Here is a 22533-nt window from a genome sequence, read left to right as displayed (position 1 = left end):
TTAAGTTGTTGAGGGCTGATTTCTTGTCCTGTGATAAAAAGCCTTCTGTTTCGACTGCCAAACCTTTCAGGGGAGCATTTGCAAGCTTCTGGCATCATTTTTGAGTGAATTGTCAAAAGTCAGATTTTTGCTGAAATTCTGACCCCGGGGCTTAGGGATTTTTTCAAAAAAATATTTTCCGCTGGTTAAGTTGTTGAGAGCTGATTTCTTGTGCTGTGATAAAAAGCCTTCTGTTTCGACTGCAAACATTTCAGGGGAGCATTTGCAAGCTTCTGGCATCATTTTTGAGTCAATTGCCAAAAGTCAGATTTTTGCTGAAATTCTGACCCCGGGCTTAGGGATTTTTTCAAAAAAATATTTTCGTCCGGTTATTCTAACATCATTTTTGAGTGAATTGCCAAAAGTCAGATTTTTGTTGAAATTCTGACCCCGGGGCTTAGGGATTTTTTCAAAAAAATATTTTCGGCCGGTTAAGTTGTCTAGGGCTGATTTCTTGTCCTGTGATAAAAAGCCTTCTGTTTCGACTCCCAATCCTTTCAGGGAACATTTGCAAGCTTCTGGCATCATTTTTGAGTGAATTGCCAAAAGTCAGATATTTGCTGAAATTCTGACCCCGGGGCTTAGGGATTTTTTCAAAAATATATTTTTGGCCGGTTAAGTTGTTGAGGGCTGATTTCTTTTCCTGTGATAAAAAGCCTTCTGTTTCGACTGCCAACCCTTTCAGGGGAGCATTTGCAAGCTTCTGGCATCATTTTTGAGTGAATTGCCAAAAGTCAGATTTTTGCTGAAATTCTGACCCCGGGCTTAGGGATTTTTTCAAAAAAATATTTTCGGCAGGTTAAGTTCTTGAGGGCTGATTTCTTGTCCTGTGATAAAAAGCCTTCAGTTTCGACTGCCAAACATTTCAGGGGAGCATTTCCAAGCTTCTGGCATCATTTTTGAGTGAATTGCCAAAAGTCAGATTTTTGCTGAAATTCTGACCCCGGGGCTTAGGGATATTTTCAAAAAAATGTTTTCGTCCGGTTATTCTGGCATCATTTTTGAGTGAATTGCCAAAAGTCAGATTTTTGTTGAAATTCTGACCCCGGGGCTTAGGGATTTTTTCAAAAAAATATTTTCGGCCGGTTAAGTTGTCTAGGGCTGATTTCTTGTCCTGTCATAAAAAGCCTTCTGTTTCGACTGCCAAACATTTCAGGGGAGCATTTGCAATCTTCTGGCATCATTTTAGAGTGAATTGTCAAAAGTCAGATTTTTGCTGAAATTCTGACCCCGGGCTTAGGGATTTTTTCAAAAAAATATTTTCGTCCGGTTATTCTGGCATCATTTTTGAGTGAATTGCCAAAAGTCAGATTTTTGTTGAAATTCTGACCCCGGGGCTTAGGGATTTTTTCAAAAAAATATTTTCGGCCGGTTAAGTTGTCTAGGGCTGATTTCTTGTCCTGTGATAAAAAGCCTTCTGTTTCGTCTGCCAAACCTTTCAGGGGAGCATTTGCAAGCATCTGGCATCATTTTTGAGTGAATTTTCAAAAGTCAGATTTTTGCTGAAATTCTGACCCCGGGGCTTAGGGATTTTTTCAAAAAAATATTTTCGGCAGGTTAAGTTCTTGAGGGCTGATTTCTTGTCCTGTGATAAAAAGCCTTCAGTTTCGACTGCCAAACCTTTCAGGGGAGCATTTGCAAGCTTCTGGCATCATTTTTGAGTGAATTGCCAAAAGTCAGATTTTTGCTAAAATTCTGACCCCGGTATGGATTTTTTCAAAAAAATATTTTCGGCCGGTCAAGTTGTTGAGGGCTGATTTCTTGTCCTGTGATAAAAAGCCTTCTGTTTCGACTCCCAATCCTTTCAGGGAACATTTGCAAGCTTCTGGCATCATTTTTGAGTGAATTGCCAAAAGTCAGATTTTTGCTGAAATTCTGACCCCGGGGCTTAGGGATTTTTTCAAAAATATATTTTTGGCCGGTTAAGTTGTTGAGGGCTGATTTCTTTTCCTGTGATAAAAAGCCTTCTGTTTCGACTGCCAACCCTTTCAGGGGAGCATTTGCAAGCTTCTGGCATCATTTTTGAGTGAATTACCAAAAGTCAGATTTTTGCTGAAATTCTGACCCCGGGCTTAGCGATTTTTTCAAAAAAATATTTTCGTCCGGTTATTCTGGCATCATTTTTGAGTGAATTGCCAAGAGTCAGATTTTTGTTGAAATTCTGACCCCGGGGCTTAGGGATTTTTTCAAAAAAATATTTTCGGCCGGTTAAGTTGTTGAGGGCTGATTTCTTGTCCTGTGATAAAAAGCCTTCTGTTTCGACTGCCAAGCCTTTCAGGGGAGCATTTCCAAGCTTCTGGCATCATTTTTGAGTGAATTGCCAAGAGTCAGATTTTTGTTGAAATTCTGACCCCAGGGCTTAGAGATTTTTTCAAAAAAATATTTTCCGCCAGTTATGTTGTTGAGGGCTGATTTCTTGTCCTGTGATAAAAAGCCTTCTGTTTCGACTGCCAAACCTTTCAGGGGAGCATTTCCAAGCTTCTGGCATCATTTTTGAGTGAATTGCCAAAAGTCAGATTTTTGCTGAAATTCTAACCCCGGGCTTAGGGATTTTTTCAAAAAAATATTTTCAGCAGGGTAAGTTGTTGAGGGCTGATTTCTTTTCCTGTGATAAAAAGCCTTCTGTTTCGACTGCCAACCCTTTCGGGGGAGCATTTCCAAGCTTCTGGCATCATTTTTGAGTGAATTACCAAAAGTCAGATTTTTGCTGAAATTCTGACCCCGGGGCTTAGCGATTTTTTCAAAAAAATATTTTCGGCCGGTTATTCTGGTATTATTTTTGAGTGAATTGCCAAAAGTCAGATTTTTGTTGAAATTCTGACCCCGGGGCTTAGGGATTTTTTCAAAAAAATATTTTCGGCCGGTTAAGTTGTTGAGGGCTGATTTCTTGTCCTGTGATAAAAAGCCTTCTGTTTCGACTGCCAAACCTTTCAGGGGAGCATTTGCAAGCTTCTGGCATCATTTTTGAGTGAATTGCCAAAAGTCAGATTTTTGCTGAAATTCTAACCCCGGGCTTAGGGATTTTTTCAAAAAAATATTTTCAGCAGGGTAAGTTGTTGAGGGCTGATTTCTTTTCCTGTGATAAAAAGCCTTCTGTTTCGACTGCCAACCCTTTCATGGGAGCATTTCCAAGCTTCTGGCATCATTTTTGAGTGAATTGCCAAAAGTTAGATTTTTGCTTAAATTCTGACCCCGGGGCTTAGGGATATTTTCAAAAAAATATTTTCCGCCGGTTAAGTTGTTGAGGGCTGATATCTTGTCCTGTGATAAAAAGCCTTCTGTTTCGACTGCCAAACATTTCAGGGGAGCATTTGCAAGCTTCTGGCATCATTTTTGAGTGAATTGCCAAAAGTCAGATTTTTGCTGAAATTCTGACCCCGGGCTTAGGGATTTTTTCAAAAAAATATTTTCGTCCGGTTATTCTGGCATCATTTTTGAGTGAATTGCCAAAAGTCAGATTTTTGTTGAAATTCTGACTCCGGGGCTTAGGGATTTTTTCAAAAAAATATTTTCGGCCGGTTAAGTTGTCTAGGGCTGATTTCTTGTCCTGTGATAAAAAGCCTTCTGTTTCGTCTGCCAAACCTTTCAGGGGAGCATTTGCAAGCTTCTGTCATCATTTTTGAGTGAATTGCCAAAAGTCAGATTTTTGTTGAAATTCTGACCCCGGGGCTTAGGGATTTTTTCAAAAAAATATTTTCGGCCTGTTAAGTTGTTGAGGGCTGATTTCTTGTCCTGTGATAAAAAGCCTTCTGTTTCGACTGCCAAACCTTTCAGGGGACCATTTGCAAGCTTCTGGCATCATTTTTGAGTGAATTGCCAAAAGTCAGATTTTTGCTGAAATTTTAACCCCGGGCTTAGGGATTTTTTTAAAAAAATATTTTCAGCAGGGTAAGTTGTTGAGGGCTGATTTCTTTTCCTGTGATAAAAAGCCTTCTGTTTCGACTGCCAAACCTTTCAGGGGAGCATTTCCAAGCTTCTGGCATCATTTTTGAGTGAATTACCAAAAGTTAGATTTTTGCTGAAATTCTGACCCCGGGGCTTAGGGATATTTTCAAAAAAATATTTTCCGCCGGTTAAGTTGTTGAGGGCTGATTTCTTGTCCTGTGATAAAAAGCCTTCTGTTTCGACTGCCAAACATTTCAGGGGAGCATTTGCAAGCTTCTGGCATCATTTTTGAGTGAATTGTCAAAAGTCAGATTTTTGCTGAAATTCTGACCCCGGGGCTTAGGGATTTTTTCAAAAAAATATTTTCTGTCGGTTAAGTTGTTGAGGGCTGATTTCTTGTCCTGTGATAAAAAGCCTTCTGTTTCGACTGCCAAACCTTTCAGGGGAGCATTTGCAAGCTTCTGGCATCATTTTTGAGTGAATTGCCAAAAGTCAGATTTTTGCTGAAATTCTGACCCCGGGCTTAGGGATTTTTTCAAAAAAATATTTTCGTCTGGTTATTCTGGCATCATTTTTGAGTGAATTGCCAAAAGTCAGATTTTTGTTGAAATTCTGACTCCGGGGCTTAGGGATTTTTTCAAAAAAATATTTTCGGCCGGTTAAGTTGTCTAGGGCTGATTTCTTGTCCTGTGATAAAAAGCCTTCTGTTTCGTCTGCCAAACCTTTCAGGGGAGCATTTGCAAGCTTCTGGCATCATTTTTGAGTGAATTGTCAAAAGTCAGATTTTTGCTGAAATTCTGACCCCGGGGCTTAGGGATTTTTTCAAAAAAATATTTTCGGCCGGTTAAGTTGTCTATGGCTGATTTCTTGTCCTGTGATAAAAAGCCTCCTGTTTCGACTGCCAAACCTTTCAGGGGAGCATTTGCAAGCTTCTGGCATCATTTTTGAGTGAATTTTCAAAAGTCAGATTTTTGCTGAAATTCTTACCCCGGGGCTTAGGGATTTTTTCAAAAAAATATTTTCGGCAGGTTAAGTTGTTGAGGGCTGATTTCTTGTCCTGTGATAAAAAGCCTTCTGTTTCAACTGCTAAACCTTTCAGGGGAGCATTTGCAAGCTTCTGGCATCATTTTTGAGTGAATTGTCAAAAGTCAGATTTTTGCTGAAATTCTGACCCTGGGCTTAGGGATTTTTTCAAAAAAATATTTTCCGCCGGTTAAGTTGTCTAGGGCTGATTTCTTGTCCTGTGATAAAAAGCCTTCTGTTTCGTCTGCCAAACCTTTCAGGGGAGCATTTGCAAGCTTCTGGCATCATTTTTGAGTGAATTGTCAAAAGACAGATTTTTGCTGAAATTCTGACCCCGGGGCTTAGGGATTTTTTCAAAAAAATATGTTCGGCAGGTTAAGTTGTTGAGGGCTGATTTCTTGTCCTGTGATAAAAAGCCTTCTGTTTCGACTGCCAAACCTTTCAGGGGAGCATTTGCAAGCTTCTGGCATCATTTTTGAGTGAATTGTCAAAAGTCAGATTTTTGCTGAAATTCTGACCCCGGGCTTAGGGATTTTTTCAAAAAAATATTTTCGGCAGGTTAAGTTGTTGAGGGCTGATTTCTTGTCCTGTCATAAAAAGCCTTCTGTTTCGACTGCCAAACCTTTCAGGGGAGCATTTGCAAGCTTCTGGCATCATTTTTGAGTGAATTGTCAAAAGTCAGATTTTTGCTGAAATTCTGACCCCGGGCTTAGGGATTTTTTTTAAAAAAATATTTTACACCGGTTAAGTTGTTGAGGGCTGATTTCTTGTCCTGGGATAAAAAGCCTTCTGTTTCGACTGCCAAACATTTCAGGGGAGCATTTGCAAGCTTCTAGCATCATTTTTGAGTGAATTGCCAAAAGTCAGATTTTTGCTGAAATTCTGACCCCGGGCTTAGGGATTTTTTCAAAAAAATATTTTCGTCCGGTTATTCTGGCATCATTTTTGAGTGAATTGCCAAAAGTCAGATTTTTGTTGAAATTCTGACTCCGGGGCTTAGGGATTTTTTCAAAAAAATATTTTCGGCCGGTTAAGTTGTCTAGGGCTGATTTCTTGTCCTGTGATGAAAAGCCTTCTGTTTCGTCTGCCAAACCTTTCAGGGGAGCATTTGCAAGCTTCTGGCATCATTTTTGAGTGAATTGTCAAAAGTCAGATTTTTGCTGAAATTCTGACCCCGGGGCTTAGGGATTTTTTTGAAAAAAATATTTTCTGTCGGTTAAGTTGTTGAGGGCTGATTTCTTGTCCTGTGATAAAAAGCCTTCTGTTTCGACTGCCAAACCTTTCAGGGGAGCATTTGCAAGCTTCTGGCATCATTTTTGAGTGAATTGCCAAAAGTCAGATTTTTGCTGAAATTCTGACCCCGGGCTTAGGGATTTTTTCAAAAAAATATTTTCGTCCGGTTATTCTGGCATCATTTTTGAGTGAATTGCCAAAAGTCAGATTTTTGTTGAAATTCTGACTCCGGGGCTTAGGGATTTTTTCAAAAAAATATTTTCGGCCGGTTAAGTTGTCTAGGGCTGATTTCTTGTCCTGTGATAAAAAGCCTTCTGTTTCGTCTGCCAAACCTTTCAGGGGAGCATTTGCAAGCTTCTGGCATCATTTTTGAGTGAATTGTCAAAAGTCAGATTTTTGCTGAAATTCTGACCCCGGGGCTTAGGGATTTTTTCAAAAAAATATTTTCGGCCGGTTAAGTTGTCTATGGCTGATTTCTTGTCCTGTGATAAAAAGCCTCCTGTTTTGACTGCCAAACCTTTCAGGGGAGCATTTGCAATCTTCTGGCATCATTTTTGAGTGAATTGTCAAAAGTCAGATTTTTGGTGAAATTCTGACCCCGGGCTTAGGGATTTTTTCAAAAAAATATTTTCGTCCGGTTATTCTGGCATCATTTTTGAGTGAATTGCCAAAAGTCAGATTTTTGTTGAAATTCTGACCCCGGGGCTTAGGGATTTTTTCAAAAAACTATTTTCGGCCGGTTAAGTTGTCTAGGGCTGATTTCTTGTCCTGTGATAAAAAGCCTTCTGTTTCGTCTGACAAACCTTTCAGGGGAGCATTTGCAAGCTTCTGTCATCATTTTTGAGTGAATTGCCAAAAGTCAGATTTTTGTTGAAATTCTGACCCCGGGGCTTAGGGATTTTTTCAAAAAAATATTTTCGGCCTGTTAAGTTGTTGAGGGCTGATTTCTTGTCCTGTGATAAAAAGCCTTCTGTTTCGACTGCCAAACCTTTCAGGGGACCATTTGCAAGCTTCTGGCATCATTTTTGAGTGAATTGCCAAAAGTCAGATTTTTGCTGAAATTCTAACCCCGGGCTTAGGGATTTTTTTAAAAAAATATTTTCAGCAGGGTAAGTTGTTGAGGGCTGATTTCTTTTCCTGTGATAAAAAGCCTTCTGTTTCGACTGCCAAACCTTTCAGGGGAGCATTTCCAAGCTTCTGGCATCATTTTTGAGTGAATTACCAAAAGTTAGATTTTTGCTGAAATTCTGACCCCGGGGCTTAGGGATATTTTCAAAAAAATATTTTCCGCCGGTTAAGTTGTTGAGGGCTGATTTCTTGTCCTGTGATAAAAAGCCTTCTGTTTCGACTGCCAAACATTTCAGGGGAGCATTTGCAAGCTTCTGGCATCATTTTTGAGTGAATTGCCAAAAGTCAGATTTTTGCTGAAATTCTGACCCCGGGCTTAGGGATTTTTTCAAAAAAATATTTTCGTCCGGTTATTCTGGCATCATTTTTGAGTGAATTGCCAAAAGTCAGATTTTTGTTGAAATTCTGACTCCGGGGCTTAGGGATTTTTTCAAAAAAATATTTTCGGCCGGTTAAGTTGTCTAGGGCTGATTTCTTGTCTTGTGATAAAAAGCCTTCTGTTTCGTCTGCCAAACCTTTCAGGGGAGCATTTGCAAGCTTCTGGCATCATTTTTGAGTGAATTGTCAAAAGTCAGATTTTTGCTGAAATTCTGACCCCGGGGCTTAGGGATTTTTTCAAAAAAATATTTTCGGCCGGTTAAGTTGTCTAGGGCTGATTTCTTGTCCTGTGATAAAAAGCCTCCTGTTTCGACTGCCAAACCTTTCAGGGGAGCATTTGCAATCTTCTGGCATCATTTTTGAGTGAATTGTCAAAAGTCAGATTTTTGGTGAAATTCTGACCCCGGGCTTAGGGATTTTTTCAAAAAAATATTTTCGTCCGGTTATTCTGGCATCATTTTTGAGTGAATTGCCAAAAGTCAGATTTTTGTTGAAATACTGACCCCGGGGCTTAGGGATTTTTTCAAAAAACTATTTTCGGCCGGTTAAGTTGTCTAGGGCTGATTTCTTATCCTGTGATAAAAAGCCTTCTGTTTCGTCTGACAAACCTTTCAGGGGAGCATTTGCAAGCTTCTGGCATCATTTTTGAGTGAATTTTCAAAAGTCAGATTTTTGCTGAAATTCTTACCCCGGGGCTTAGGGATTTTTTCAAAAAAATATTTTCGGCAGGTTAAGTTGTTGAGGGCTGATTTCTTGTCCTGTGATAAAAAGCCTTCTGTTTCGACTGCCAAACCTTTCAGGGGAGCATTTGCAAGCTTCTGGCATCATTTTTGAGTGAATAGTCAAAAGTCAGATTTTTGCTGAAATTCTGACCCCGGGCTTAGGGATTTTTTCAAAAAAATATTTTCGGCAGGTTAAGTTGTTGAGGGCTGATTTCTTGTCCTGTGATAAAAAGCCTTCTGTTTCGACTGCCAAACCTTTCAGGGGAGCATTTGCAAGCTTCTGGCATCATTTTTGAGTGAATTGTCAAAAGTCAGATTTTTGCTGAAATTCTGACCCCGGGGCTTAGGGATTTTTTCAAAAAAATATTTTCGGCAGGTTAAGTTGTTGAGGGCTGATTTCTTGTCCTGTGATAAAAAGCCTTCTGTTTCGACTGCCAAACCTTTCAGGGGAGCATTTGCAAGCTTCTGGCATCATTTTTGAGTGAATAGTCAAAAGTCAGATTTTTGCTGAAATTCTGACCCCGGGCTTAGGGATTTTTTCAAAAAAATATTTTCGGCAGGTTAAGTTGTTGAGGGCTGATTTCTTGTCCTGTGATAAAAAGCCTTCTGTTTCGACTGCCAAACCTTTCAGGGGAGCATTTGCAAGCTTCTGGCATCATTTTTGAGTGAATTGTCAAAAGTCAGATTTTTGCTGAAATTCTGACCCCGGGCTTAGGGATTTTTTCAAAAAAATATTTTCGTCCGGTTATTCTGGCATCATTTTTGAGTGAATTGCCAAAAGTCAGATTTTTGTTGAAATTCTGACCCCGGGGCTTAGGGATTTTTTCAAAAAAATATTTTCGGCCGGTTAAGTTGTCTAGGGCTAATTTCTTGTCCTGTGATAAAAAGCCTTCTGTTTCGTCTGCCAAACCTTTCAGGGGAGCATTTGCAAGCTTCTGGCATGATTTTTGAGTGAATTGCCAAAAGTCAGATTTTTGCTGAAATTCTGACCCCGGGGCTTAGGGATTTTTTTAAAAAAAATATTTTACACCGGTTAAGTTGTTGAGGGCTGATTTCTTGTCCTGGGATAAAAAGCCTTCTGTTTCGACTGCCAAACATTTCAGGGGAGCATTTGCAAGCTTCTAGCATCATTTTTGAGTGAATTGCCAAAAGTCAGATTTTTGCTGAAATTCTGACCCCGGGCTTAGGGATTTTTTCAAAAAAATATTTTCGTCCGGTTATTCTGGCATCATTTTTGAGTGAATTGCCAAAAGTCAGATTTTTGTTGAAATTCTGACTCCGGGGCTTAGGGATTTTTTCAAAAAAATATTTTCGGCCGGTTAAGTTGTCTAGGGCTGATTTCTTGTCCTGTGATGAAAAGCCTTCTGTTTCGTCTGCCAAACCTTTCAGGGGAGCATTTGCAAGCTTCTGGCATCATTTTTGAGTGAATTGTCAAAAGTCAGATTTTTGCTGAAATTCTGACCCCGGGGCTTAGGGATTTTTTCAAAAAAATATTTTCTGTCGGTTAAGTTGTTGAGGGCTGATTTCTTGTCCTGTGATAAAAAGCCTTCTGTTTCGACTGCCAAACCTTTCAGGGGAGCATTTGCAAGCTTCTGGCATCATTTTTGAGTGAATTGCCAAAAGTCAGATTTTTGCTGAAATTCTGACCCCGGGCTTAGGGATTTTTTCAAAAAAATATTTTCGTCCGGTTATTCTGGCAACATTTTTGAGTGAATTGCCAAAAGTCAGATTTTTGTTGAAATTCTGACTCCGGGGCTTAGGGATTTTTTCAAAAAAATATTTTCGGCCGGTTAAGTTGTCTAGGGCTGATTTCTTGTCCTGTGATAAAAAGCCTTCTGTTTCGTCTGCCAAACCTTTCAGGGGAGCATTTGCAAGCTTCTGGCATCATTTTTGAGTGAATTGTCAAAAGTCAGATTTTTGCTGAAATTCTGACCCCGGGGCTTAGGGATTTTTTCAAAAAAATATTTTCGGCCGGTTAAGTTGTCTATGGCTGATTTCTTGTCCTGTGATAAAAAGCCTCCTGTTTCGACTGCCAAACCTTTCAGGGGAGCATTTGCAAGCTTCTGGCATCATTTTTGAGTGAATTTTCAAAAGTCAGATTTTTGCTGAAATTCTTACCCCGGGGCTTAGGGATTTTTTCAAAAAAATATTTTCGGCAGGTTAAGTTGTTGAGGGCTGATTTCTTGTCCTGTGATAAAAAGCCTTCTGTTTCAACTGCTAAACCTTTCAGGGGAGCATTTGCAAGCTTCTGGCATCATTTTTGAGTGAATTGTCAAAAGTCAGATTTTTGCTGAAATTCTGACCCTGGGCTTAGGGATTTTTTCAAAAAAATATTTTCCGCCGGTTAAGTTGTCTAGGGCTGATTTCTTGTCCTGTGATAAAAAGCCTTCTGTTTCGTCTGCCAAACCTTTCAGGGGAGCATTTGCAAGCTTCTGGCATCATTTTTGAGTGAATTGTCAAAAGACAGATTTTTGCTGAAATTCTGACCCCGGGGCTTAGGGATTTTTTCAAAAAAATATGTTCGGCAGGTTAAGTTGTTGAGGGCTGATTTCTTGTCCTGTGATAAAAAGCCTTCTGTTTCGACTGCCAAACCTTTCAGGGGAGCATTTGCAAGCTTCTGGCATCATTTTTGAGTGAATTGTCAAAAGTCAGATTTTTGCTGAAATTCTGACCCCGGGCTTAGGGATTTTTTCAAAAAAATATTTTCGGCAGGTTAAGTTGTTGAGGGCTGATTTCTTGTCCTGTGATAAAAAGACTTCTGTTTCGACTGCCAAACCTTTCAGGGGAGCATTTGCAAGCTTCTGGCATCATTTTTGAGTGAATTGTCAAAAGTCAGATTTTTGCTGAAATTCTGACCCCGGGCTTAGGGATTTTTTCAAAAAAATATTTTCGTCCGGTTATTCTGGCATCATTTTTGAGTGAATTGCCAAAAGTCAGATTTTTGTTGAAATTCTGACTCCGGGGCTTAGGGATTTTTTCAAAAAAATATTTTCGGCCGGTTAAGTTGTCTAGGGCTGATTTCTTGTCCTGTGATGAAAAGCCTTCTGTTTCGTCTGCCAAACCTTTCAGGGGAGCATTTGCAAGCTTCTGGCATCATTTTTGAGTGAATTGTCAAAAGTCAGATTTTTGCTGAAATTCTGACCCCGGGGCTTAGGGATTTTTTTGAAAAAAATATTTTCTGTCGGTTAAGTTGTTGAGGGCTGATTTCTTGTCCTGTGATAAAAAGCCTTCTGTTTCGACTGCCAAACCTTTCAGGGGAGCATTTGCAAGCTTCTGGCATCATTTTTGAGTGAATTGCCAAAAGTCAGATTTTTGCTGAAATTCTGACCCCGGGCTTAGGGATTTTTTCAAAAAAATATTTTCGTCCGGTTATTCTGGCATCATTTTTGAGTGAATTGCCAAAAGTCAGATTTTTGTTGAAATTCTGACTCCGGGGCTTAGGGATTTTTTCAAAAAAATATTTTCGGCCGGTTAAGTTGTCTAGGGCTGATTTCTTGTCCTGTGATAAAAAGCCTTCTGTTTCGTCTGCCAAACCTTTCAGGGGAGCATTTGCAAGCTTCTGGCATCATTTTTGAGTGAATTGTCAAAAGTCAGATTTTTGCTGAAATTCTGACCCCGGGGCTTAGGGATTTTTTCAAAAAAATATTTTCGGCCGGTTAAGTTGTCTATGGCTGATTTCTTGTCCTGTGATAAAAAGCCTCCTGTTTCGACTGCCAAACCTTTCAGGGGAGCATTTGCAATCTTCTGGCATCATTTTTGAGTGAATTGTCAAAAGTCAGATTTTTGGTGAAATTCTGACCCCGGGCTTAGGGATTTTTTCAAAAAAATATTTTCGTCCGGTTATTCTGGCATCATTTTTGAGTGAATTGCCAAAAGTCAGATTTTTGTTGAAATACTGACCCCGGGGCTTAGGGATTTTTTCAAAAAACTATTTTCGGCCGGTTAAGTTGTCTAGGGCTGATTTCTTGTCCTGTGATAAAAAGCCTTCTGTTTCGTCTGACAAACCTTTCAGGGGAGCATTTGCAAGCTTCTGGCATCATTTTTGAGTGAATTTTCAAAAGTCAGATTTTTGCTGAAATTCTTACCCCGGGGCTTAGGGATTTTTTCAAAAAAATATTTTCGGCAGGTTAAGTTGTTGAGGGCTGATTTCTTGTCCTGTGATAAAAAGCCTTCTGTTTCAACTGCTAAACCTTTCAGGGGAGCATTTGCAAGCTTCTGGAATCATTTTTGAGTGAATTGTCAAAAGTCAGATTTTTGCTGAAATTCTGACCCTGGGCTTAGGGATTTTTTCAAAAAAATATTTTCCGCCGGTTAAGTTGTCTAGGGCTGATTTCTTGTCCTGTGATAAAAAGCCTTCTGTTTCGTCTGCCAAACCTTTCAGGGGAGCATTTGCAAGCTTCTGGCATCATTTTTGAGTGAATTGTCAAAAGACAGATTTTTGCTGAAATTCTGACCCCGGGGCTTAGGGATTTTTTCAAAAAAATATGTTCGGCAGGTTAAGTTGTTGAGGGCTGATTTCTTGTCCTGTGATAAAAAGCCTTCTGTTTCGACTGCCAAACCTTTCAGGGGAGCATTTGCAAGCTTCTGGCATCATTTTTGAGTGAATTGTCAAAAGTCAGATTTTTGCTGAAATTCTGACCCCGGGCTTAGGGATTTTTTCAAAAAAATATTTTCGGCAGGTTAAGTTGTTGAGGGCTGATTTCTTGTCCTGTGATAAAAAGCCTTCTGTTTCGACTGCCAAACCTTTCAGGGGAGCATTTGCAAGCTTCTGGCATCATTTTTGAGTGAATTGTCAAAAGTCAGATTTTTGCTGAAATTCTGACCCCGGGCTTAGGGATTTTTTCAAAAAAATATTTTCGTCCGGTTATTCTGGCATCATTTTTGAGTGAATTGCCAAAAGTCAGATTTTTGTTGAAATTCTGACCCCGGGGCTTAGGGATTTTTTCAAAAAAATATTTTCGGCCGGTTAAGTTGTCTAGGGCTAATTTCTTGTCCTGTGATAAAAAGCCTTCTGTTTCGTCTGCCAAACCTTTCAGGGGACCATTTGCAAGCTTCTGGCATCATTTTTGAGTGAATTGCCAAAAGTCAGATTTTTGCTGAAATTCTGACCCCGGGGCTTAGGGATTTTTTTAAAAAAAATATTTTACACCGGTTAAGTTGTTGAGGGCTGATTTCTTGTCCTGGGATAAAAAGCCTTCTGTTTCGACTGCCAAACATTTCAGGGGAGCATTTGCAAGCTTCTAGCATCATTTTTGAGTGAATTGCCAAAAGTCAGATTTTTGCTGAAATTCTGACCCCGGGCTTAGGGATTTTTTCAAAAAAATATTTTCGTCCGGTTATTCTGGCATCATTTTTGAGTGAATTGCCAAAAGTCAGATTTTTGTTGAAATTCTGACTCCGGGGCTTAGGGATTTTTTCAAAAAAATATTTTCGGCCGGTTAAGTTGTCTAGGGCTGATTTCTTGTCCTGTGATGAAAAGCCTTCTGTTTCGTCTGCCAAACCTTTCAGGGGAGCATTTGCAAGCTTCTGGCATCATTTTTGAGTGAATTGTCAAAAGTCAGATTTTTGCTGAAATTCTGACCCCGGGGCTTAGGGATTTTTTTGAAAAAAATATTTTCTGTCGGTTAAGTTGTTGAGGGCTGATTTCTTGTCCTGTGATAAAAAGCCTTCTGTTTCGACTGCCAAACCTTTCAGGGGAGCATTTGCAAGCTTCTGGCATCATTTTTGAGTGAATTGCCAAAAGTCAGATTTTTGCTGAAATTCTGACCCCGGGCTTAGGGATTTTTTCAAAAAAATATTTTCGTCCGGTTATTCTGGCATCATTTTTGAGTGAATTGCCAAAAGTCAGATTTTTGTTGAAATTCTGACTCCGGGGCTTAGGGATTTTTTCAAAAAAATATTTTCGGCCGGTTAAGTTGTCTAGGGCTGATTTCTTGTCCTGTGATAAAAAGCCTTCTGTTTCGTCTGCCAAACCTTTCAGGGGAGCATTTGCAAGCTTCTGGCATCATTTTTGAGTGAATTGTCAAAAGTCAGATTTTTGCTGAAATTCTGACCCCGGGGCTTAGGGATTTTTTCAAAAAAATATTTTCGGCCGGTTAAGTTGTCTATGGCTGATTTCTTGTCCTGTGATAAAAAGCCTCCTGTTTTGACTGCCAAACCTTTCAGGGGAGCATTTGCAATCTTCTGGCATCATTTTTGAGTGAATTGTCAAAAGTCAGATTTTTGGTGAAATTCTGACCCCGGGCTTAGGGATTTTTTCAAAAAAATATTTTCGTCCGGTTATTCTGGCATCATTTTTGAGTGAATTGCCAAAAGTCAGATTTTTGTTGAAATACTGACCCCGGGGCTTAGGGATTTTTTCAAAAAACTATTTTCGGCCGGTTAAGTTGTCTAGGGCTGATTTCTTGTCCTGTGATAAAAAGCCTTCTGTTTCGTCTGACAAACCTTTCAGGGGAGCATTTGCAAGCTTCTGGCATCATTTTTGAGTGAATTTTCAAAAGTCAGATTTTTGCTGAAATTCTTACCCCGGGGCTTAGGGATTTTTTCAAAAAAATATTTTCGGCAGGTTAAGTTGTTGAGGGCTGATTTCTTGTCCTGTGATAAAAAGCCTTCTGTTTCAACTGCTAAACCTTTCAGGGGAGCATTTGCAAGCTTCTGGCATCATTTTTGAGTGAATTGTCAAAAGTCAGATTTTTGCTGAAATTCTGACCCTGGGCTTAGGGATTTTTTCAAAAAAATATTTTCCGCCGGTTAAGTTGTCTAGGGCTGATTTCTTGTCCTGTGATAAAAAGCCTTCTGTTTCGTCTGCCAAACCTTTCAGGGGAGCATTTGCAAGCTTCTGGCATCATTTTTGAGTGAATTGTCAAAAGACAGATTTTTGCTGAAATTCTGACCCCGGGGCTTAGGGATTTTTTCAAAAAAATATGTTCGGCAGGTTAAGTTGTTGAGGGCTGATTTCTTGTCCTGTGATAAAAAGCCTTCTGTTTCGACTGCCAAACCTTTCAGGGGAGCATTTGCAAGCTTCTGGCATCATTTTTGAGTGAATTGTCAAAAGTCAGATTTTTGCTGAAATTCTGACCCCGGGCTTAGGGATTTTTTCAAAAAAATATTTTCGGCAGGTTAAGTTGTTGAGGGCTGATTTCTTGTCCTGTGATAAAAAGCCTTCTGTTTCGACTGCCAAACCTTTCAGGGGAGCATTTGCAAGCTTCTGGCATCATTTTTGAGTGAATTGTCAAAAGTCAGATTTTTGCTGAAATTCTGACCCCGGGCTTAGGGATTTTTTCAAAAAAATATTTTCGTCCGGTTATTCTGGCATCATTTTTGAGTGAATTGCCAAAAGTCAGATTTTTGTTGAAATTCTGACCCCGGGGCTTAGGGATTTTTTCAAAAAAATATTTTCGGCCGGTTAAGTTGTCTAGGGCTAATTTCTTGTCCTGTGATAAAAAGCCTTCTGTTTCGTCTGCCAAACCTTTCAGGGGACCATTTGCAAGCTTCTGGCATCATTTTTGAGTGAATTGCCAAAAGTCAGATTTTTGCTGAAATTCTGACCCCGGGGCTTAGGGATTTTTTAAAAAAAAATATTTTACACCGGTTAAGTTGTTGAGGGCTGATTTCTTGTCCTGGGATAAAAAGCCTTCTGTTTCGACTGCCAAACATTTCAGGGGAGCATTTGCAAGCTTCTAGCATCATTTTTGAGTGAATTGCCAAAAGTCAGATTTTTGCTGAAATTCTGACCCCGGGCTTAGGGATTTTTTCAAAAAAATATTTTCGTCCGGTTATTCTGGCATCATTTTTGAGTGAATTGCCAAAAGTCAGATTTTTGTTGAAATTCTGACTCCGGGGCTTAGGGATTTTTTCAAAAAAATATTTTCGGCCGGTTAAGTTGTCTAGGGCTGATTTCTTGTCCTGTGATGAAAAGCCTTCTGTTTCGTCTGCCAAACCTTTCAGGGGAGCATTTGCAAGCTTCTGGCATCATTTTTGAGTGAATTGTCAAAAGTCAGATTTTTGCTGAAATTCTGACCCCGGGGCTTAGGGATTTTTTTGAAAAAAATATTTTCTGTCGGTTAAGTTGTTGAGGGCTGATTTCTTGTCCTGTGATAAAAAGCCTTCTGTTTCGACTGCCAAACCTTTCAGGGGAGCATTTGCAAGCTTCTGGCATCATTTTTGAGTGAATTGCCAAAAGTCAGATTTTTGCTGAAATTCTGACCCCGGGCTTAGGGATTTTTTCAAAAAAATATTTTCGTCCGGTTATTCTGGCATCATTTTTGAGTGAATTGCCAAAAGTCAGATTTTTGTTGAAATTCTGACTCCGGGGCTTAGGGATTTTTTCAAAAAAATATTTTCGGCCGGTTAAGTTGTCTAGGGCTGATTTCTTGTCCTGTGATAAAAAGCCTTCTGTTTCGTCTGCCAAACCTTTCAGGGGAGCATTTGCAAGCTTCTGGCATCATTTTTGAGTGAATTGTCAAAAGTCAGATTTTTGCTGAAATTCTGACCCCGGGGCTTAGGGATTTTTTCAAAAAAATATTTTCGGCCGGTTAAGTTGTCTATGGCTGATTTCTTGTCCTGTGATAAAAAGCCTCCTGTTTTGACTGCCAAACCTTTCAGGGGAGCATTTGCAATCTTCTGGCATCATTTTTGAGTGAATTGTCAAAAGTCAGATTTTTGGTGAAATTCTGACCCCGGGCTTAGGGATTTTTTCAAAAAAATATTTTCGTCCGGTTATTCTGGCATCATTTTTGAGTGAATTGCCAAAAGTCAGATTTTTGTTGAAATACTCAACCCGGGGCTTAGGGATTTTTTCAAAAAACTATTTTCGGCCGGTTAAGTTGTCTAGGGCTGATTTCTTGTCCTGTGATAAAAAGCCTTCTGTTTCGTCTGACAAACCTTTCAGGGGAGCATTTGCAAGCTTCTGGCATCATTTTTGAGTGAATTTTCAAAAGTCAGATTTTTGCTGAAATTCTTACCCCGGGGCTTAGGGATTTTTTCAAAAAAATATTTTCGGCAGGTTAAGTTGTTGAGGGCTGATTTCTTGTCCTGTGATAAAAAGCCTTCTGTTTCAACTGCTAAACCTTTCAGGGGAGCATTTGCAAGCTTCTGGCATCATTTTTGAGTGAATTGTCAAAAGTCAGATTTTTGCTGAAATTCTGACCCTGGGCTTAGGGATTTTTTCAAAAAAATATTTTCCGCCGGTTAAGTTGTCTAGGGCTGATTTCTTGTCCTGTGATAAAAAGCCTTCTGTTTCGTCTGCCAAACCTTTCAGGGGAGCATTTGCAAGCTTCTGGCATCATTTTTGAGTGAATTGTCAAAAGACAGATTTTTGCTGAAATTCTGACCCCGGGGCTTAGGGATTTTTTCAAAAAAATATGTTCGGCAGGTTAAGTTGTTGAGGGCTGATTTCTTGTCCTGTGATAAAAAGCCTTCTGTTTCGACTGCCAAACCTTTCAGGGGAGCATTTGCAAGCTTCTGGCATCATTTTTGAGTGAATTGTCAAAAGTCAGATTTTTGCTGAAATTCTGACCCCGGGCTTAGGGATTTTTTCAAAAAAATATTTTCGGCAGGTTAAGTTGTTGAGGGCTGATTTCTTGTCCTGTGATAAAAAGCCTTCTGTTTCGACTGCCAAACCTTTCAGGGGAGCATTTGCAAGCTTCTGGCATCATTTTTGAGTGAATTGTCAAAAGTCAGATTTTTGCTGAAATTCTGACCCCGGGCTTAGGGATTTTTTCAAAAAAATATTTTCGTCCGGTTATTCTGGCATCATTTTTGAGTGAATTGCCAAAAGTCAGATTTTTGTTGAAATTCTGACCCCGGGGCTTAGGGATTTTTTCAAAAAAATATTTTCGGCCGGTTAAGTTGTCTAGGGCTAATTTCTTGTCCTGTGATAAAAAGCCTTCTGTTTCGTCTGCCAAACCTTTCAGGGGACCATTTGCAAGCTTCTGGCATCATTTTTGAGTGAATTGCCAAAAGTCAGATTTTTGCTGAAATTCTGACCCCGGGGCTTAGGGATTTTTTTAAAAAAAATATTTTACACCGGTTAAGTTGTTGAGGGCTGATTTCTTGTCCTGGGATAAAAAGCCTTCTGTTTCGACTGCCAAACCTTTCAGGGGAGCATTTGCAAGCTTCTGGCATCATTTTTGAGTGAATTGTCAAAAGTCAGATTTTTGCTGAAATTCTGACCCCGGGCTTAGGGATTTTTTCAAAAAAATATTTTCGTCCGGTTATTCTGGCATCATTTTTGAGTGAATTGCCAAAAGTCAGATTTTTGTTGAAATTCTGACTCCGGGGCTTAGGGATTTTTTCAAAAAAATATTTTCGGCCGGTTAAGTTGTCTAGGGCTGATTTCTTGTCCTGTGATAAAAAGCCTTCTGTTTCGACTGCCAAACCTTTCAGGGGAGCATTTGCAATCTTCTGGCATCATTTTTGAGTGAATTGTCAAAAGTCAGATTTTTGCTGAAATTCTGACCCCGGGCTTAGGGATTTTTTCAAAAAAATATTTTCGTCCGGTTATTCTGGCATCATTTTTGAGTGAATTGCCAAAAGTCAGATTTTTGTTGAAATTCTGACCCCGGGGCTTAGGGATTTTTTCAAAAAAATATTTTCGGCCGGTTAAGTTGTCTAGGGCTGATTTCTTGTCCTATGATAAAAAGCCTTCTGTTTCGTCTGCCAAACCTTTCAGGGGAGCATTTGCAAGCTTCTGGCATCATTTTTGAGTGAATTTTCAAAAGTCAGATTTTTGCTGAAATTCTTACCCCGGGGCTTAGGGATTTTTTCAAAAAAATATTTTCGGCAGGTTAAGTTGTTGAGGGCTGATTTCTTGTCCTGTGATAAAAAGCCTTCTGTTTCAACTGCTAAACCTTTCAGGGGAGCATTTGCAAGCTTCTGGCATCATTTTTGAGTGAATTGTCAAAAGTCAGATTTTTGCTGAAATTCTGACCCTGGGCTTAGGGATTTTTTCAAAAAAATATTTTCCGCCGGTTAAGTTGTCTAGGGCTGATTTCTTGTCCTGTGATAAAAAGCCTTCTGTTTCGTCTGCCAAACCTTTCAGGGGAGCATTTGCAAGCTTCTGGCATCATTTTTGAGTGAATTGTCAAAAGACAGATTTTTGCTGAAATTCTGACCCCGGGGCTTAGGGATTTTTTCAAAAAAATATGTTCGGCAGGTTAAGTTGTTGAGGGCTGATTTCTTGTCCTGTGATAAAAAGCCTTCTGTTTCGACTGCCAAACCTTTCAGGGGAGCATTTGCAAGCTTCTGGCATCATTTTTGAGTGAATTGTCAAAAGTCAGATTTTTGCTGAAATTCTGACCCCGGGCTTAGGGATTTTTTCAAAAAAATATTTTCGGCAGGTTAAGTTGTTGAGGGCTGATTTCTTGTCCTGTGATAAAAAGCCTTCTGTTTCGACTGCCAAACCTTTCAGGGGAGCATTTGCAAGCTTCTGGCATCATTTTTGAGTGAATTGTCAAAAGTCAGATTTTTGCTGAAATTCTGACCCCGGGCTTAGGGATTTTTTCAAAAAAATATTTTCGTCCGGTTATTCTGGCATCATTTTTGAGTGAATTGCCAAAAGTCAGATTTTTGTTGAAATTCTGACCCCGGGGCTTAGGGATTTTTTCAAAAAAATATTTTCGGCCGGTTAAGTTGTCTAGGGCTAATTTCTTGTCCTGTGATAAAAAGCCTTCTGTTTCGTCTGCCAAACCTTTCAGGGGACCATTTGCAAGCTTCTGGCATCATTTTTGAGTGAATTGCCAAAAGTCAGATTTTTGCTGAAATTCTGACCCCGGGGCTTAGGGATTTTTTTAAAAAAAATATTTTACACCGGTTAAGTTGTTGAGGGCTGATTTCTTGTCCTGGGATAAAAAGCCTTCTGTTTCGACTGCCAAACATTTCAGGGGAGCATTTGCAAGCTTCTAGCATCATTTTTGAGTGAATTGCCAAAAGTCAGATTTTTGCTGAAATTCTGACCCCGGGCTTAGGGATTTTTTCAAAAAAATATTTTCGTCCGGTTATTCTGGCATCATTTTTGAGTGAATTGCCAAAAGTCAGATTTTTGTTGAAATTCTGACTCCGGGGCTTAGGGATTTTTTCAAAAAAATATTTTCGGCCGGTTAAGTTGTCTAGGGCTGATTTCTTGTCCTGTGATGAAAAGCCTTCTGTTTCGTCTGCCAAACCTTTCAGGGGAGCATTTGCAAGCTTCTGGCATCATTTTTGAGTGAATTGTCAAAAGTCAGATTTTTGCTGAAATTCTGACCCCGGGGCTTAGGGATTTTTTTGAAAAAAATATTTTCTGTCGGTTAAGTTGTTGAGGGCTGATTTCTTGTCCTGTGATAAAAAGCCTTCTGTTTCGACTGCCAAACCTTTCAGGGGAGCATTTGCAAGCTTCTGGCATCATTTTTGAGTGAATTGCCAAAAGTCAGATTTTTGCTGAAATTCTGACCCCGGGCTTAGGGATTTTTTCAAAAAAATATTTTCGTCCGGTTATTCTGGCATCATTTTTGAGTGAATTGCCAAAAGTCAGATTTTTGTTGAAATTCTGACTCCGGGGCTTAGGGATTTTTTCAAAAAAATATTTTCGGCCGGTTAAGTTGTCTAGGGCTGATTTCTTGTCCTGTGATAAAAAGCCTTCTGTTTCGTCTGCCAAACCTTTCAGGGGAGCATTTGCAAGCTTCTGGCATCATTTTTGAGTGAATTGTCAAAAGTCAGATTTTTGCTGAAATTCTGACCCCGGGGCTTAGGGATTTTTTCAAAAAAATATTTTCGGCCGGTTAAGTTGTCTATGGCTGATTTCTTGTCCTGTGATAAAAAGCCTCCTGTTTCGACTGCCAAACCTTTCAGGGGAGCATTTGCAATCTTCTGGCATCATTTTTGAGTGAATTGTCAAAAGTCAGATTTTTGGTGAAATTCTGACCCCGGGCTTAGGGATTTTTTCAAAAAAATATTTTCGTCCGGTTAAGTTGTCTAGGGCTGATTTCTTGTCCTGTGATAAAAAGCCTTCTGTTTCGTCTGCCAAACCTTTCAGGGGAGCATTTGCAAGCTTCTGGCATCATTTTTGAGTGAATTGTCAAAAGACAGATTTTTGCTGAAATTCTGACCCCGGGGCTTAGGGATTTTTTCAAAAAAATATGTTCGGCAGGTTAAGTTGTTGAGGGCTGATTTCTTGTCCTGTGATAAAAAGCCTTCTGTTTCGACTGCCAAACCTTTCAGGGGAGCATTTGCAAGCTTCTGGCATCATTTTTGAGTGAATTGTCAAAAGTCAGATTTTTGCTGAAATTCTGACCCCGGGGCTTAGGGATTTTTTCAAAAAAATATTTTCGGCCGGTTAAGTTGTCTATGGCTGATTTCTTGTCCTGTGATAAAAAGCCTCCTGTTTCGACTGCCAAACCTTTCAGGGGAGCATTTGCAATCTTCTGGCATCATTTTTGAGTGAATTGTCAAAAGTCAGATTTTTGGTGAAATTCTGACCCCGGGCTTAGGGATTTTTTCAAAAAAATATTTTCGTCCGGTTATTCTGGCATCATTTTTGAGTGAATTGCCAAAAGTCAGATTTTTGTTGAAATACTGACCCCGGGGCTTAGGGATTTTTTCAAATAACTATTTTCGGCCGGTTAAGTTGTCTAGGGCTGATTTCTTGTCCTGTGATAAAAAGCCTTCTGTTTCGTCTGACAAACCTTTCAGGGGAGCATTTGCAAGCTTCTGGCATCATTTTTGAGTGAATTTTCAAAAGTCAGATTTTTGCTGAAATTCTTACCCCGGGGCTTAGGGATTTTTTCAAAAAAATATTTTCGGCAGGTTAAGTTGTTGAGGGCTGATTTCTTGTCCTGTGATAAAAAGCCTTCTGTTTCAACTGCTAAACCTTTCAGGGGAGCATTTGCAAGCTTCTGGCATCATTTTTGAGTGAATTGTCAAAAGTCAGATTTTTGCTGAAATTCTGACCCTGGGCTTAGGGATTTTTTCAAAAAAATATTTTCCGCCGGTTAAGTTGTCTAGGGCTGATTTCTTGTCCTGTGATAAAAAGCCTTCTGTTTCGTCTGCCAAACCTTTCAGGGGAGCATTTGCAAGCTTCTGGCATCATTTTTGAGTGAATTGTCAAAAGACAGATTTTTGCTGAAATTCTGACCCCGGGGCTTAGGGATTT

Source organism: Podarcis muralis, chromosome 12 (assembly GCF_964188315.1).
Source record: "Podarcis muralis chromosome 12, rPodMur119.hap1.1, whole genome shotgun sequence".
NCBI lineage: Eukaryota > Metazoa > Chordata > Lepidosauria > Squamata > Lacertidae > Podarcis > Podarcis muralis.
This window is presented reverse-complemented; position numbering follows the sequence as displayed.